The sequence below is a fragment of the Miscanthus floridulus genome, chromosome 14 (genome assembly GCF_019320115.1).
Source record: "Miscanthus floridulus cultivar M001 chromosome 14, ASM1932011v1, whole genome shotgun sequence".
NCBI classification, from domain to species: domain Eukaryota; kingdom Viridiplantae; phylum Streptophyta; class Magnoliopsida; order Poales; family Poaceae; genus Miscanthus; species Miscanthus floridulus.
In genome coordinates, this window is record NC_089593.1 from 63,480,780 (window position 1) to 63,499,661 (window position 18,882).

At 49.0% G+C, this 18,882-nt stretch overlaps 2 pseudogenes; both read left to right on the forward strand.

Moving 5' to 3' along the window:
* The first annotated feature begins 6,817 nt into the window (after positions 1-6,817).
* Positions 6,818-11,896, forward strand: LOC136503564 (uncharacterized; annotated as a pseudogene).
* On the forward strand, positions 9,091-11,384 carry LOC136505590 (uncharacterized; annotated as a pseudogene).
* Positions 11,897-18,882: the final 6,986 nt, after the last annotated feature.

Genomic DNA, 18,882 nt, shown 5'->3' on the forward strand with positions numbered 1-18,882 from the left:
GGTTTGGACCTATGCCGCAGTTAGTGCCTCCAATGCGTCGTGATGAACACCGTGAAGAGTAATCTCCTGGGTGTGGGCCACAATGTCTTGGAGACGAGCGTCAATGGGGGAACCCCTCGCATTGACGGCATCCACAGCCATGTTTGCCATTGATTGGAGAGATTCCAGTTGCACCGTTTGAGCTAGCAATTGCAGAAGAATATCAAGACAAAGGCAACGGAAACCAGAATGGAAACATTCATGGAGCTCATCCTACCTACTACCACAGCGTCAGACTCAGCCAGCCACGCTCGAACGGCGTTGGCCTCCTCCTCAGCCGCATTAAGGGCCGCTTGGAGGACTCCTAAACGAATCTCCAGTTGGCAATTGTTCCAAATCGCCTCGGAATAGCGGTCCTCAGCCACCCTCCATTCTCAGAAGAAGCATCGTGCATCATCACCATCGTATGAGTTAGAAGAACCCGACGATGAAGCCGACATGGAAGATGCAGCATCAGTGGGTTTGTCATTCCTGGGAAAAGGATGAAGGCTGTCATTCACAATGAACCTATAGGCGAGTCAGGATAGATCATCATCATGAATAGAGGTTGCCAATCTCACCTCATGCGTCGAAGACGCTGGTTCATTGGCATGTCTTCTGTCGGGATCTCCTCTGCCGCGCGCTTACCTCGATTACCTTCGTCGGCCATGAGAAATGATTGGATCTATAGAAAAGATGAAGGGAACCACTGCAGGGTTTTTGCAGACGGAAGGAAGCGAAGGATCAGTTGCAGATAGAGATGTGTTTGAGGCCAAAGCCCTCGGCTTGTATTTGAAGACATGAAGCGAAGAGGCGGACGCCTTGAGGCGCGCAAAAGGCAACCACAATTAATAGAAGGCAAAACGCCACTTCACCAATGTCGAAGAGAATATGACGCCAGATGACTAAGGATGGAAGATTGAAAGACTCCCTTAATAAAGGCTGTATTTTTAGACCTAGATAAAATTAAAGCCAAGGGTCTGGAGTCAGCTATTTTCAAAATGGGTTCTTCAGTCAGAACAAAGAACATCTTTCAGGAAGGCTAGAAACGAATTATCCTTAATGACTAAGGGTAAAAGAGCTGATGGAGTCACCCTATAAACCCGCACATAGCCATAGTACAGTCTCTCCTTGGGAAGTTTGAGTCAGATTGAGGTGCGTTATGCCGAAGTTTACAAGAATTTTATGATGGATAACTTAGAGGATATTTGTGCTGCCTTCGGCTACGCGCTCTTGAAAAACATTGAAGCCTATGAACCAAGGATTGCGATGTTATGATTGAGAAGTCAGGAATGAGCAATTCTCTGAGGGAGGTTTGGTTTGGAGAGTAAAATTGCCGATCAGGTCAGAGGACAGCAAATCTAGCAAAAATAGTTGACTAATTGAGAAGAACCTTATCGGATCAAGCGTGGTGCGCTGGGTAATATTTATATTTTAGAAACACTAAAGAAGGATTCAGTAGAGCGATCGAATGGGGAATATTTGAAGGAATATTACCCTAATTTGCTCGATTGACATCTCTAATAGCCAGTGTTGATGAAATATGGTCGGCAGTCTACCTAGGGGTATGCCTAAGGTAGTAGATTATCGGCAAATAGGTGCGCAAGCTACGAACGAGATAGTGACGCAAGACAGACATGAGGTTTTATCTAGGTTCGGCCGCCGTGAAGGCGTAATACCTACGTCCTGCGTCTAATTGTATTGCTGTATGTAAATCAGATCTGATAGATCCTCTCTGCTAGGGGACCCCTACCTCTCCTTATATACTCTGGAGGAGGTAGGGTTACAAGTAAAGTTGCCTATTTGGTACTATACAATAGCTTGCGGTGTACGCCAAGCAGTGCCGTGCATGCCTTGATCTTGTGGGTCGGGCCACCTCTGATGGTGTGGCCCATATCTTGTCTTGTAGATACCAGGGGCCATACCCCCATAGCTAGTCCCCGAGCCTGACAGTAGGCGACGTAGTCGTGAGGTGCCAGGGTCAGAAAGTAGAAGACCAGCCGAGCAGGCAGCCAGTCCCCGGGCATATCCTTGAGATGAGAACAAGCACATTCACCACAAGGTGAAGTGTGCCCACTTAGTCCCCGAGCCTACTAGAAGATGAAGAATGAATTCTTGTAGCAGGGTCAAAGAAAAAGAAGTCTGAAAGCTTTGCCGACATCATCCGACATGCATATATCAAGACCCTAGACGTGCTGCCCAAGATCAGCACCCTGATCCGAACAGCATGGAGCAGCTTGATAGCACACCGATGAGACATAGCAAGATTCGAGTAGCAACGGAGTCCCCGGCGTCGCTGGCGATGGCCGAGCACCGAGGAGCGAGGAGTCCCCATCGTCGCTGGTGATGTCCGAGCACCGAGGAGCGAGGAGTTCCCGACATCGCCGGCGATGACCGAGGAGCGAGGAGTCCTCGGCATAGGCGGCGATGTCCGAGCACCGAGGAGCGAGGAGTTCCTAGCATTGCTAGCAATGATCGAGCACCGAAGAGCGAGGAATCCCCGGTGTCGCTGGCGATGACTGAGCACCGAGGAGTCCTCGGCGTCGTTGGTGATGACCGAGCATCGAGGAGCGAGGAGTCCCCGATGTCGCTGGCGATGACCGAGCACCGAGGAGCGAAGAGTCCCCAGCGTCGCTGGCGATGACCGAGCACCGAGGAGCGAGGAGTCCCCGGCATAGGTGGCGATGACCGAGCACCGAGGAGCGAGGAGTCCCCGATGTCGCTGGCGATGTCCGAGCACCAAGGAGCGAGGAGTCCCCAGCGTCGCTGGCGATGACCGAGCATCGAGGAGCGAGGAGTCCATGGTGTCGCTGGCGATGTCCGAGCACTGAGGAGCGAGGAGTCTCCGGTGTCGCTGGCGATGTCTGAGCACCAAGGAGCGAGGAGTCCCCAGCGCCGCTGGCGATGATCGAGCACCGAGGAGTGAGGAGTCCCTGGCGTCGCTGGCGATGACCGAGCACCGAGGAGCGAGGAATCCCCAACGTCGCTGGCGATGACCGAGCACTGAGGAGCGAGGAGTCCCTGGCGTCGCTGGCGATGACCGAGCATCGAGGAGCGAGGAGTCCCCGACGTCGCTGGCGATTCTGAGCACTGAGCAGCGAGGAGTCCTCGGCGTAGGCAACGAGATCCAAGCACCTAGGAGTCCCTAGCGTAGGCAGCGATATCCGAGCACTAAGGAGCGAGGAGTCCCAGGCGTCGCTGGCGATGACCGAGCACTGAGGAGCAAGGAGTCCCCGACGTCGTTGGTGATTCTGAGCACCGAGGAGCAAGGAGTCCCCAGCGTCGCTGGCGATGACCGATCACCGAGGAGCGAGGAGTCCACGGTGTCGCTGGCGATGTCCGAGCACCGAGGAGCGAGGAGTCTCCGGCGTCGCTGGCGATGTCCGAGCACCGAGGAGCGAGGAGTCCCCAGCGTCGCTAGTGATGACTGAGCACCGAGGAGCGAGGAGTCCTCGATGTCGCTGGCGATGACCGAGCACCGAGGAGCGAGGAGTCCCCGACGTCACTGGCGATTCTGAGCACCGAGCAGCGAGGAGTCCCCGGCGTAGGCAGTGAGATCCGAGCACCGAGGAGTCCCCGGCGTAGGCGGCGATGTCCAAGCACCGAGGAGCGAGGAGTCCCAGGCGTCGCTGGCGATGACCGAGCACCGAGGAGCGAGGAGTCCTCGACGTCGCTGGCGATTCCGAGCACCGAGGAGCGAGGAGTCCCCGGCGTAGGCAGCGAGATCCGAGCACCAAGGAGTCCTCGGCATAGGCGGCAATGTCCGAGCACCGAGGAGCGAGGAGTCCCAGGCGTCGCTGGCGATGACCGAGCACCGAGGAGGGAGGAGTACTCGGCATAGGCGGCGAGGTCCGAGCACCGACGTAGCTGACGACGTCCGTGTGGTGAAGTGTGCCCACTTAGTCCTCGAGCAAAAAGAATTCGAGGGCCGAGGAGTAACCGACGTAACTGGTGATGAAGCACGAGCGACGAACATTCTGGTCGTCGACGAAGTGAACATTGAGTAGAAGCGACCGGTGAACAGTCCGATCAACTGGTTGGCGATGGAGTCCATGAACCAAGCAGTCCGACCAGTTGATCGGTAGAGAAGCCCGAGCACCAGGTGGTCCAATCACCTGGACGACGATCCTGCAATACAAATATGTAGAACGGGTAGTACATGATGTACAAATAAAGAAACTCCAGAGAAAAATCAGCAATGGTGATGAAACAGCGTATGCAGTTCGGCGATCAGTTGGCGTGAAAATATATTTATGTTTAATATAAATCGCCGGAATAGTTAGTATGTAGCTGAGTCTCTAGCCCTAGCTAGCCCATAGTCCATAACATCAAGCGCGGAGCCCGTGCACGTGTAGGAGGAACAGGCGTGACCAAGGAGCCGCTGCCGACCACCTATAATGCACAGGGCAGACGCTCGTGCACGTGTAGGGAGGAGCCAGAGACAGGGCCGTCTCTAGAGGCGTCCGAGCATCAACGTGACTATTCGAGGGTTCACCTTAGACTTAGTTGTATGTCATCTTTAAGATGGTATACATGAAAGAAAAACATTTGGAGAGCAAACATAGAGAAAACAGCTTGGAGAAACATTATGGTGATATACGAAGATTGGAGAATATTTAGAAAAATATTAAAGCATCACTTAGCTTTAGTATGGTTGATTTTGAATCGAACCTACTAGAGCTAGGGTTTTAGCAAGCTTAGTGCCGACCTGATCGATGGAGTCAAGCAGGTTGGTGTTGTCGATCTGCCTCCCTTTGTAGCGAGGAAGCGAACGACAGGTTGTTGGCGTGGCTGGAGACGATGCTGGTGTGGCCGGAGCCAGATCCAACGTGGTCGGAGCCGTAGCTGATGCTGGTGAAGCAGTGGTCGACATATATTGGATCTGCACCTCCTCCGTGGTCATGGCGATGAAATTGTCGGAGTCAGTGGTCCAGGTGATCTGGCAGATGGTGAACGTGAGGCCGTTCGGCGTAGCCATAGAACCGGGGATGATGACCATCTTGGTCGTCTGGGGAGCAGTACACACACCCTCTACCTAGCGTGCCACTGTCGACGAAATATGGTCAGCAGTCTACCTAGGGGTATGCCCAAGGTAGTAGATTATCGGCAGACAGGTGCACAAGCTACGAACGAGATGGTGACGCAAGACAGACACGAGGTTTTAGCCAGGTTCTTTGCAGCTTCTTTGCGGCTTCAATAAATTTATCCACCTCTTCACGGAAACCCGCCTTGAACCTTAACGAACCATACATCCAAGAGTTCCTGTACTCCATCTTTTACAACAACAACAAAACAAACATTAAAGGAGTACTTATTCAGATATATATAAAAATGAAACAAATTAATAATTACTTGAGAATAATTGTATATACTTCAGATATATATGAATATAAATCTAATATAATTACATGAAGCATGCAAACACACCATGGTAAAAGAAAATTAATTAACGGCCCATTTATCCATAAATAATTAAAATACATATTTATTGATTACAATAAATAATTTCAAAGACAACAATTAGCCAGAATTATACTTTACCTAATATCTTTCATACAAACCCTAGTCCAATTTCATCAAACATAAATTTACAAAAACAAAATTAATAAAAAAACCAAACCCTAGATCTAGATCCACATGCACATGAAACATCCATAAAACTAACTAATTGTTCAATAAAATCAAGAAACATGGACCAAATAAGGGTATGATCTTGTTCCCCTCCCTAATTTACCCTAGTACATTCAAAAGTTGGGTCTAATTTGCTTCAGAAATAGCTCAAGCACCATAGAAGAGAGAAAAACAAAACTCTAATTACTCACTAACCATTAAAACTTCAAAAAAAGTATGGAATAGCATTTTCTTACCTTATACAACCTCTCCACCAAAGGATTTGAGACCAAAACCTTCCCCCCTTAGTAGAGCAATTTTTAGGAGGTGCCTAGGGCCTCCCCACCTTTTTTCACGGGTTGGAGTGAGTGACCCGAGGAGAAAGAAGGTGATGCATCTGTTTTATATGGGGGGCATTTGTAGGGGCGGCTGGTGATTGAGCCGCCCCTACAAATCGGTGCTATAAATACGGGGCCATTTGTAGGGGCGGCTCAATCACCAGCCGCCCCTACAAGTAGCATTTCCAGAGGCGGCTGGTGATTGAGCCGCCCCTACAAATCAGACCCCATTTGTAGGGGCGGATCGTAACACCAGTTGCCCCTGCTGTTCCATTTGTAGGGGCGGCTGGTGTCTGGGCACCTGAGCACGCCACTGTAGGGGCGGCTCCATCACCAGCCGCCCCTAAAAAAATCGAACCGTTGCTAAAAATCGTTTTTTACGTAGTGGATTAGAGTTAGTTTTGTTTTCTTGACATGTCCAAGTGACGTGCTAGCTGACGAGATAGATGTGACGACCTCAATGGTCGACATGTTTGCAAGTTATGACGATTATTGTTTGATGCACAGAAAGACTGACACATGTGTATGGATCTACCCTGCGAATCTTATTAACGTATACTGAGTAAAAACGGCACTGCCAGAGCTTAATTACTGGTAGGGAAAAAAAAGTCTGTTCCATGTGCTCGCTCTGAGTTGAACGTCTTAACCAGTACTAATCTCATATACACAAGGGTAGGTGGTGCATATTCCTAGTTCGATGCATGGGCCCGCCCAAGTTCTGGTGGGGCTATAAATTGGAGTACCTTTAACTTCAATTCTATACACACGAAGACAAGCAGTTAAGTCAAGTGAGCAGCACTGCTACAGTCAGTTCGTCTCCCACCCCACACTACACCACACACGACGTCCCCATGGTACCCAGCAGCATCCCCAACTTCGAGATCACTCGTAACCCTGGTGCGTTCGTGGAGAACGCCAAGGTGAACGTTGGCAAGCTGTATCTGCTCCAGATCATGGCGGGGTCGGCCGTGAATCAGTCAGACGTGATACTACCCAATGCCGTGACAGGGCTTGGTAAAACTGGTGTGAGCAACTGGGCGATCTATGACGGCGCTGGCTCTCAGGCGAACCTGGTTGCCAACGGGCAAGGCATGTACACATATGCCGGCAACTGGACCAATGGTTCACCCTGGTGTTTAAGGTCGAAAGGTACGTAGAGTAACTCTTATCGCTTTGTTCCACGGTTTTTATTTTACCTATAAGGCTAGTCTTAATGGGTTTCATGACCTAGATACCAACGCACTCATATTTTAGAAACAATGTAGAAGAGTTTCATCCTCATTAAACTATTTCTACTCCCATGAAACTTTCATCATCTCTCTTCATCGATACATTGTCATGTCAGTATATTTAATGCCCATGAAACTCCCATTGAGATTGGCCTAATATTAGTGGAGACTGTTCCCAATAATACATGGGAGCTAGTCTTTGGGACATGAAACCACTGCTAAGACTGGCCTAATTATTATCTAGGAGCAAAAGCAATTACATATATTGTGCATGCAGGTTCAAAGAGTCCACTCTTCAGGTTATGGGAGCAAATGGTGACAAAGAAAATGTGTGGCCCATTGTATGTGGGACCGGTGAATTCGCAATGGCACGCGGTATCATCAAGAGAAGAGTATATAGTGTAATAGACGGTACATTAACACAAGAGCTTAGTATGGAATTCTTCTGCCGCATGGTAAGCGTAATAAATTTCAGATCGTCCACTTTGCATTATATATATATTCTGGTCTCAGATCTGATCACTTTGCATTATATATGTGGTAAAACACTTACCGTTTCTTTTCTGTTATTTCTAATCGAGCTCATTGTTGGGGTGTATTATTTGTTGGGGACCCCACTATCATGTTCAAGACCCAATTATATAGCCTAGTTTAGGGCTCGCAAAATAATATTTTGGGGGCCGTTTGTAGCCTTTACTGGCATTTTTGTAAATACAAATCTCACTAGGGGTCTATTTGTAACCTCTAGTGGTGTTGTTGTAAATACAAACCCCACTATGGGGCATAAAGAGAACCCCATCTCTCACCTCCCCTATAAAAAGAGATAAAAAGAGAGAGAGGTGGAGGACTCTTTCTTTTTGGCCGATGACTCATTTGGCTCTCTCTCCTTTATTCCTTCGCTCTCTCATTTTGGTGGCCTAAACCAACACTCATGATGCATGGTCCTTCGTATTCAGGTCGCCGCCGTCCCTGCACCGACAAAGAGAGGACCATGGGGTGGAAATGGAGGCTCTCTTTGTGAAATGCAAGGCAAATCCCAACGTCTAGAAAGTGTGACAATCAACCATGGGGGTGTGGTTCATGCGATTGGATTTTCCTACATTGACGAAGACGGGCGAATCCGCACAGCTGGTATTTGGGGTCAAATTCTGAACAACTCGCCCGATAAGACAGAAACGGTGAGTAGATTTCATACTTTACCATGCATGTGCGTGCGGTTGTTTTGCAAATCATGTTAGTTCATGTCTGCTTTCATCATAGAAAGGACGATGCAGTTCTATGTTTGGTTAAAATCAAACTAACTTAAACTTGACTGGTTTTAAGGAAAACATTGTCAAATAGTAAGACTCCAAATATAGGTATATATAGTATAATGAAAATATATTCCATGCAAAGTCGTACTCGCTAAGTTTTTTTACATGTCGTATTAGTTTTGTTCTAAGTCAAACATTTGTATCTTTGACTATATAGATTCATAACATATATAATTCATATATATGTTGCAAAACTATAAGGATGTTTTGAAATTAATTAGATGGTTAAGATAGTAACGTTTGACTTAAGGCACTGGGACCCATGAAATGAAAGGACAGAGACAGTACATATACTTACTTATCTTGTACTCTCTCCGTTTTAAATTATAAGTTGCTTTGATTTTTTTGGTTCATCCATTTTACTATGTATCTAGACATATTATTATATCTAGATGCATAGCAAAATAAATATACAAAAAAAGTTAAAGCGACTTATAATTTGGAACGGATGAAATAGTATGATAGAATGTAATATCTTTTTATAGAGGTATATGCATCGTAGGCCCTTGAACTTATCGCGTGGTGCCACTTAGGTCCACAGACTCTCAAATCGTACTTCTGGCGCCATAATGTTGTTTAAGTATGTCACTTAGATCCATAACTCATCAGATCAAGGTTTTTACCGACGTGGCGTCCACAGTGCGCACGTGAGCCACGCGTGAGCCTGCATTGGGACGTGCAAATAAGCAGAGAGGCCCCAGTTCTTTTCATATCCTCCATTTCCCCTTCGATTCGTCATCAGACGTACGTAGGCGTTAGTAATGGCAGCACAGCAACGCTCGGTGGTCCTGCCCGTGCACGCGCTCGACAGCCGCGCTACATCCGTCCTGCCCGCCACGGCAGCGAGGCGTCCTTTTGCCCGCTCCCGTCTCACCTCTCGCAGCCCACCAGGGAGGCACTCAGGGCCATCGGAGTGACGAGGCTGTACAGCCACTAGGCACAGGCCATCGCCTACGCCGCCTCCGTGTCTGGCAAGAGCAAGCACGTGGTGGTGTCCACCTCCACGGCCAGCGGCAAGTCGCTGTGCTACAGCATGCCCGTGCTGGAGTCCATCTCGCGTCCTGCCGCCGCCCAGGACTAGCTCAAGACGCTGCGAGGGATGGTGAAGGGCGCCGGCGACCTCGGCGACGTCGTTAGCATCTACGACGGCGACACCCCGATGAAACACCGTGCAAGGATCAGGGACGGCGCGAGGCTACTCATCACCAACCCAGACATGCTGCACGTCTCGATCCTACCGTGACATGCGCAGTTCCAGCGGATCCTGTCCAACCTCGAGTATGTCGTCATCGACGAGGCTCACTCCTACAGGGGCGCCTTCGGCTGCCACACCGCGCTCATCCTCCGGCGGCTGAAGCGCGTGTTCGCGGACGTCTATGGGAGCCACCCGACCTTCATATCCTGCATGGCGACACTGGCGAACCCCCGGGAGCATGTCACGGAGCTCGCCGGCCTGGACGCTGACGACGTCGAGCTCGTGCAGAATGACGGCAACCCTTGTGGGCCCAAGCACTTCCTCCTATGGAACCCGTCGGTGTCAAGGCAAGGGAGGTGCCCGAGCACAGCGCAGGAGGTCTCCCACCTCTTCACCGAGATGGTCCAGCACGGGCTCTGGTGCATCGCCTTCTGCAAGACGAGGAAGCTCTACGAGGCCGTGCTGGCGCACGCGCGTGAGATCCTCGAGGAGACCTCGGCGGAGCTCGCGGACACCATCTATGTGTACCATGGCGGGTACGTCGCTGAGGACCGGAGGAGGATCGAGGCCGGCCTCTTCGGCGGGACGCTCCGCGGTGTGGCGACGACGCGACGCTGCACCTCGCTTGCGCCGCTTTCGAGAAGCCGCTGTGCCCGGAGCACGACGCTAGGCACTTTGGTCCTAGCATGGACGGTGCCATGGTGACCCTGAGAGATCAGGGCCACCCGACGAACAGGAACACGAACAGTTCCGGTCAGTCAGGCGTGTGGAAGTACGTCGGGCCTGACAAGAACCATGCTCGCGCGGTGAGCATACGAGCGATCGAGCACGACAGGTATAAGGCGGTGGACAAGCAGGGCTACCGGGTGCTGGAGGAGATCGAGGAAAGCAAGGCTTTCTTCCAGGTGCACGAAGGCGCCGTGTACATGCACCAGGGCGTCAGCTACTTGGTCGAGCAGCTGGATCTGTCGACGAGGACGGCGTACTGCCGAGCAGCAGCTGATCTCAAGTACTACACCAGAGTTCATGACGTCATCGAGATCAACATCCTCCAAGACGACGGCCATGGCGATGGAACTGCCGGTGATGAAACTGCATCATCATCATCATCGCCCAGGGCAACTGCTCAATCAAGCGATTGCAGGGTGACGACGGAATGGGTGAGGTTCGACAGGATATGGAAATCGAACGACCAGATGTCCGACGGCATCGAGCTGGACCTGCCTCCCTACTCCTTCCACACGCAAGCGGTCTGGGTGAGCGTTCCCGTGGCGGTGAGGGCGGCCGTGGAGCAGAGAGGGCTGGGGTTCGACGGCGGCGTCGCACGCGCTGCTTCAGCGTCCTGCTGCTGCGCATGATGTGCGCCACCTCCGACCTCGGGACGCGGTGCGCCGCCGCCGCGGCGTGCGGAAGCTGGAGCGGGAGTGGAGCTCCGGGTGATGGTGGTGACAGGGCACCCGGGGTCCTGCTGCTGTACGACAAGCACCCCGGTGGCATCGGCCTGGCGGCACAGGTGGAGCGCCTCTTCGGCGAGCTGCTGGTCGCGGCCCCGGCGCGGATGGCTGCCCGAGCTGCGTGCAGAAAAGAACTGGGGCCTCTCTACTTATTTGCACGCCCCAAACCCGGCTCACGTGTGGCTCACGTGAGCTCTGTGGACGCCACGTCGAAAACCTTGATCTGATGAGTCATGGACCTAAGTGGCATACTTAAACAATATTAGGGTGCTAGAAGTACGATTTGAGAGTTTATGGACCTAAGTGGCACCACGCGACAAGTTCAAGGGCCTACGATGCATATACCTCCTTTTTATATAACCTAAGATAGTTTGACCTAACATTATTTTGGAATTATATCTTTTTAGGAGGGATGGAGTTAGTAGCTATATATATGCCACCTAATAAATACTTGATGATATATCTTTTTCCTCTTCACTAATTCTGTGCTGTTTTACAGTTCACGTTTGGCCCATCAGAGTTGGTGAAGCAGATCACTGGGACTGGGACATTTGGAAGCCCGCCAGTGTATTTTTCAAAATTTCATATCGTCACCAACCAAAGAACCTTGGGTCCTTTTGGAAGGGACAACGGCACCGCTCCATTCAGCTATACCGTGCCGGAGGGTGAGGCCGTGGTGGGCTTCTTTGCAAAAACTGATCACCGTTTGATCACTACGATTGGTGTTTACACCATCTAAATCATTCAGTATTCGACCCTGCTGCAGCCTGCAGCTACCTGCATGTTCCTTTTAATCATCAGAGTGTTTGATTTCCTCCCGTTTCCGCTGTTCCAGCAATAGGCAGCCTGTTCGGCTGGGGCTGAAACGATCGTATACGATCGTGAATTATTACTGCTGGCTGGTTTGATGTGAGAGAAAAATACTATTCTGACTGAAAATTTACGATCGTTTATGACCAAGCGAACAGGCCGAAGATGGCTAGCTAACAAGGGTGTCCCCTTGTCTATGCCTGTTGCATTGTGATCTTTCATAATCAAATCGGTCGTGTAACATCTTTCCCTTTTTTTCCTTTGCAATGTTCAATGATGTTTTCAGAGATTGTTTTCTTCAGAATAAAACAAATCACACAGTGATTTTGGACACAAGAGATAGAACCAGTCCAAAGAATGCTGACACACCAATTAAGTGTCCCATTGTGCGTTTCCTTTCCTGCACTCATGGCGGGACTTCTCCATCGACAACAGTGACACGCCAGGACTCTAGGTAGCTTTGTCTTCCTCTTCTCCCAGATCTATGCAACCACAAGAGATATACTAGAACATTAACGTGTCTGGCACCCTCACCAAGCTCATAGCTCATAATATAGAATATTTTTTCAATAGTATTATTAACTTATAGCTCATGGTATGGATAGCATCACATGACCTCACATGATTTAAGAATATATGCATGACACTAACTCTTGATCATGAGATAGCTTTTATCTCTCTCTTTTATTAAATTATGAAACAACATGCTTATAACTAGCTCATAAGTTATTATTGGAGGTGCTCTTACAAAAGTCCATACGACGATATCAACAAAAACAACACTTTGGACTCGGCATTTGATTTTGTAACTCAGACCAAAACAAGCTTGCTTATACAATGAAATTCTCCGGATACTATATATATAGATGATCACTGAGACTGAAAACATAGATAGAAACATCTTAAAAGATGGTATAAATAGTGTGATAGATAAGTAAGTCGACGCTCGTTCAAATGAAATGAAATACCATAGCTGCTAGGGGCAGGCCCAGAACTGAGGCCATGGCAGAGTGTAGTTGAAAATCGAGCTCGTACCATGACGATAGGGCTCCTCCGGCAACACCCGCAGCTCCATGGTATTTACATCGATGGAGAAGAACCAGCTCTTTTGGTAGTTTGGTAGTCGCCACTACATGAATATGCTGACAGGACGGCGAACAAAGTGCCATCGTCGGCAATAATATCCACCATGGTCCTCCACCTCATGTACTTCTTCTTCTCCAGGCAGACCGAGAGACCACGTGTCGCCTCCGACAAGTTGGCGATGGTGTGCTCCAGCACCCACTCGCCGCTGCCTTGGACCCGGTGGAATATCTCTAGCTCCTCGCCGCACACGTGGACGATGCTAGTCCTTGGTGGCGAAGTTGGACCAAGGCCGGCGCCATGCATGGACGATGGTGAATGTTGACAAGCCAAAACCTTTTACCGTTTCCAGTTGGATTGGCAAATCGACCTCGGTGAACACCAAACTAGTATTGTCAAGGGCTATGATGCGACACACAAACAAGCCCAGGTACAGGGATCCGTCGACGCGGCCGGCGACACCCGCCGAGAAACGGGGAAATAGGTCCTCGTCTACCGACTGATGATGGCTCAGGAAGTGCCAGTCCCCACCGTTAGCCGTGGAGAATACACAGACCTGACGATCCGCGGCGTCGTTGAACCACCGATAGAGCACCCGGAAATTCAACACGGAGATGTTGCCGTCATTATCGCCATCAAGCAGAAAGGCGTCTCTAATGCAAGGGGCATAGATCTGCTTGTGCGGCGGAGGCGGACGATAGACTTCTGGTGTTGGCGTGTCAACGGATCATAGACGATGAAGTTTGGCACGGAGGGTGTGCACCGCCCAAATCTCATGCCGAGAAGGACGAGGCCACCGTGACAGTCGGCTACGTGCCAACAACGCTAGTTCTTGACGAGGAGTCCGTCGACGGGGAAGCGGCTATAACGTCGATGGGCACTGGCGTCAACGACGAGGGCACGAACCGATGATCGCCACTGGCATGGTTGTGGTACTGGCCGACGACGGTGGGCGGGTGGAGCGAGCTGGCGAGACGGAGGAAGGCGCGGCCTTTGTCGCCGCCGTCGGTGATAACGAGGCGCCACCGCTGGCAGGCACACGCTGCGCGGATGAGCCAGATCGAGGAGTCGAGGCGGAGGAGGATCCGCCAGAGCAGGTCTTCCGAGACGTCATGGATGCTCCTCACGTCCTCCGCCCACACCGCCTCCTTGCACCGTTGCCGTTGCCATTGCCGCGCGCCGCTCCGGCTCCATGGGAGCCGTGGAGGATCGGAAACCCTAACGTTGCTGAGAGCGCGTTACGATCCGCGAGACTGGTGGCATCAACTGGGCCATATATGCAGCTGCGATGAAAGCGCGACACTAGTCCACTTTGACGCGGCCTTTGAAGCCCATAGGAGCCAATACAGCTTCTGTATATCTGTATGGGTAGCGTTGGCGCCCAGACGTCCAATGGATACCGATCCACCGGACTGTGCCACGGACGCAAGCCCCCGCACGTCTACGTGATGGAGGCCTACGCTGCTCCCCTCATTTCTCTTATGTGCTCGTTTCCCCCATGCCGCTCGCGCCACGCGTGCCCCCAGCTCGCCCCCGTAGCACATCCCCACAGCCCACCGCGTCCGCCTTCGCACCACCCCACGTGCGCGACGAGCATGCCCCATCACTCTCCTGACCACAGCACCCCCATCCGCTCGCCCCCAACGCTTCCATCCACTATCCCTCTGGCGAGCCATGCGCCCCCAGGCGCTTGGCTCGCCCCCCGGCCGAACAACATAGAAAGCTGGAATAAAGAACGTGCGATAACACGAAAACAACTACTACAATATTAGGCTGAAGCAGCTGAAACACCATGAACATATTATTGCAACAACACAGAACAAACTGCTACAACAATAGGTTAAAGGAGCTAAAACATTTGGAACATATTATTGCAATACTGGTGTCAAGCATATAAAACAACGCTCGAATAAAAATCACTTGCAAAAATATGGAACAACTACTGCAACATGAGATTGAAGCAACTGAAACATTTCGGAAGTACTATTGCAACATTTGTGCGAAGCATATGAAAACATTTGGATCAGAATGATTGCAACATCATCTAGAAACAAGTGAAACATTTTGAAACAGTGCTTTCAACAAACCTTTGAAACAAATGCAACATGGGAAAACATCCACAGATCTACTTGTGCAACATCCTTACGATTCAACTGCAATATACCTCTGAAGCATCTGAAACAACTGAAAGATACAATTGCAACATATAGGGGGGAGAAGGCCTGCACGGGGATGCCATGGCCGCCAGATCTGAAGGCGTCAGGAGCTCCCTATGGGGGAGGACGCCAGTGTCGGGGAGGGGCGCCGCCGGGGTGGGGAGGAGGAGCCGAGGTGGGGGAGGAGGACGCCGGGGTCGGGGAAGGAGACGTCGGTGTGGGGGAAGGAGCCGCCGTGGTGGGGGAGGACGCCGGTGTTGAGGAGGGAGCCGGGGTGGGGGAGGAGGACATTGGTGTCGGGGAAGGAGACGTTGGTGTGGGGGGAGGAGCCGCCGTGGTGGGGGAGGAGGACGCGCGGAGTGGGAGAGGACGCCGCCGCTGGTGGCCAGGGAGGGAGCGAGGTGTGTGGAGGATGGGTGGAAGGCGGGGAGGAGCACCACCGCCGGCTTGCGGAGCACAGTCGGGGGCGCGCGGCGCTCCTAGAACCATGGGGGAGGAGAGGGAGAGGAGAGGAGCAGCGGCAGCGAACTGTGGAGGAGCGGTACCTGGTGAATGAACTACAGTGCGAGAGGATATGGCTGTGAGGGACGAGTGGAGGAGGACGCGTGGCGCCGTATCCAATCCTTATCTGACGCGCGTCCGGAAACCGTTGGACGTCAGAGTTATAGCATTTCCGTATCTGTATTAGTTTAGTCAGTACACAGAAAAATTAGGTCTCCCCTAAAAAACTAATATATCTGTTTCTAAAAAAAGACTAAACTAATATATTATCTCATACGAATTTTATTTTGAATGCAAATTGAGAGTTGCTGCTGTTAAAGTTTGAATATATACTTCACCTGCAATCTGTTCATTTTAAGGATGAGATCATCCTTTTGTGTTTGGCTTGATGCCTTTAGTTAATACTAAGTACGTTCCCTCCTTTAAATTAATATTAAAATCTCACTGTGGGGATCTCCCCCACAGTCTTTTGCGTCAAAAAAAAGTTTGAATATATACTCACATTGAATAAGAGGATGAGTATAAAATCAAGATAGAAAACAACCATATATTCTTACATGCACTAAGAATTATACCCCAAGGAGCCAGGAGTATATATGGTTTAGAATAGATCTGCAAGCAAACAATTTAGAGCTCCATCACAAAAGGTCAAAAAAACTTGTCGTTTAGGACAATATTAGATTAAATATAATATCTTAAAAACCAATAACATCAATAACTATTACACTATCTAGCATTACTATATGAATATACTCAATTTCTGCGGACCATTACTGTCATTGTGTTGGAGGCTTTGGAGCCAAAGTGAGAAGACTTCTTTGCCGGTTTATAAGTCTAGATTCAAATAATGATGTCGATATGGGGAACATCACTGCCAGACGAGGACACAACCCTACAGTGATATGTCAATATCGGGCCATGGCTTGACCGAGCAGTAACAATCACAACGGCAAAGGCCAAATTGCACTCGGCAAAGCCTTTGCCGAGTGCGGCACTCGGCAAAGCCTTTGCCGAGTGCGGCACTCGGCAAAGAACACACGGCAAAAAATTGATCGGCAAAGATCTCTTTGCCGAGTGTCTTTTATCAGGCACTCGGCAAAGGCTTTGCCGAGTGCCCCGGGGACACTCGGCAAAGAAAAGCGACCGTCACGGCGCCGGTCCCATTGACGGTCACTTTGCCGAGTGCCAACCCTTCAGGCACTCGGCAAAGATTTTTTATTTTTTTTAAAAAAAATTCTTTGCCGAGTGCCAACCCTTCATGCACTCGGCAAAGATTTTTTATTTTTTTTAAAAAAATTCTTTGCCGAGTGCCAACACTTCAGGCACTCGGCAAAGATTTTTTATTTTTTTTAAAAAAAATTCTTTGCCGAGTGTCAACCCTTCAGGCACTCGGCAAAGTTTTTTTTTTACAAAATTTCTTTGCCGAGTGGCAACCCTTCAGGCACTCGGCAAAGTTTGAATTTTTTTTTTAAAAAAAATTAATTTTTTTAAAAAATTATATGCATTTTTATGTCATATAAATCGTACTATTGGGAGTAGCTTATGATCTGCATTTTTTAAAACCACAAACCTAACATGCTGCTCTAAACATACTAGAAACTTTTGCACGCTTCGCGGCACCCTACCAGTCAGATTGTGAACGCCCATAATTTTTTTGTCATCGTAAATGAATCCAGCTATAACAATCCTGGCAACATTCTTTAAAAGATAAATTTCGGTATCATTATTCCTAAACATTTATATCAACTACTTTAAGCATTGAATCCCAAAGATTACTGGGAAATATTGATTATTTAGCTGGTGCTGGGTAAATTAACCAAACAAACAAACAAATTGACTACTGGAATGTATCTCCTCTTTGGCAACTAACCAAACAAATTGTATGTCCACAATACACTTGATAAATGTAAACAATTGGTGCAGATACAATCATCCGATTGTTGTTAACTGGATGGATAGACAACCAGACGTGCAATAAATAAACACATACAGATCATATTAAAACAGACTTCATATGATAGACAACCAGCTCAGAATTTCTAGTCATGGCAATGTTTATGTCATCCATCCACTGGGCCTAACTTGAGGTACAAAATTACTGTTTTTGAAGTCGGACAAAGTGTAGACAATCATTTTGAGAAGTCTATAACTCCTCCTAATTGACTCAATCTAAAATATGAAATATGAGTATAGAACTCTTTGGAAGCATAAGCAAATTAACTACAATTCTCTAATACATTGTATCACGATATTCAGAATGTAAGAGCCCAAATAATCGATCTTATCTATACTGTACAGTTTCTGCAGAGCCAACAAAACTTGTATATTAGCAAATAACCTGTTTCCAGTAGTGATTGCACGATCTAAGTTTAGTTGCTTTTCTTGCACATTCTCTGTCTGGCACTACCCCAACACCTGCATCATAGTGCCTGACTAGTGATCAGACTGAGATCAATAGGTCATGTCTGTTTGATGCTCTGTAAAGTAACCAGCTGCTGTCGAGAAGTCTCATTGCCTGAAATCCTAAAAAATAAGAACAATCATAAATAATATGATGCTATAACAGGAACAGGTATGAGATTTACGAGGAATAAAATTATGAATTGACCAGTTGAAGGCTTGTCAGCAATCTGCATCTTGTTGGCCGAGTCACGGCAAAAGAAAATCACGCCCTAACCGGCAGGCATTGCTGATGAATTGACATAGTTAGGGTAGTAATCTGTTGGGTGCTTGAGGGTAAAACTAGAAACCAATTTTTTAATCAAGATTGACGAATAGCAGCAATAGAAGTCGCAAGATCAGCTAGCAAATTGGTATAGGTCATAGATGCATGCAGCCCAGGTGTGCAGAGACTCGCACACAGGCACCGAGGAATTTTCATCAAGATCTACTCAAAATAAGAATCAGTAAATCACTTGGAAGATAAAAAAAGGTACGGATCATCTATAACACGAATTGGACCAGCAGAAGCTGCTCGTCTGCCCGAATATGCACTCGAGTCGTCACACATTATATGGATTAAGCAAATCATATGTCAAGACCACCATGAACTAATTGTCATTGTTGTCTGCATTCATGGGACAATGCTAGAAGGAAAATCGAAATACGTATATAGTGAAGCAGTAGTACTCACATATATAATATATTCTAAAGAAATAATCTGTGCTAATCCGAT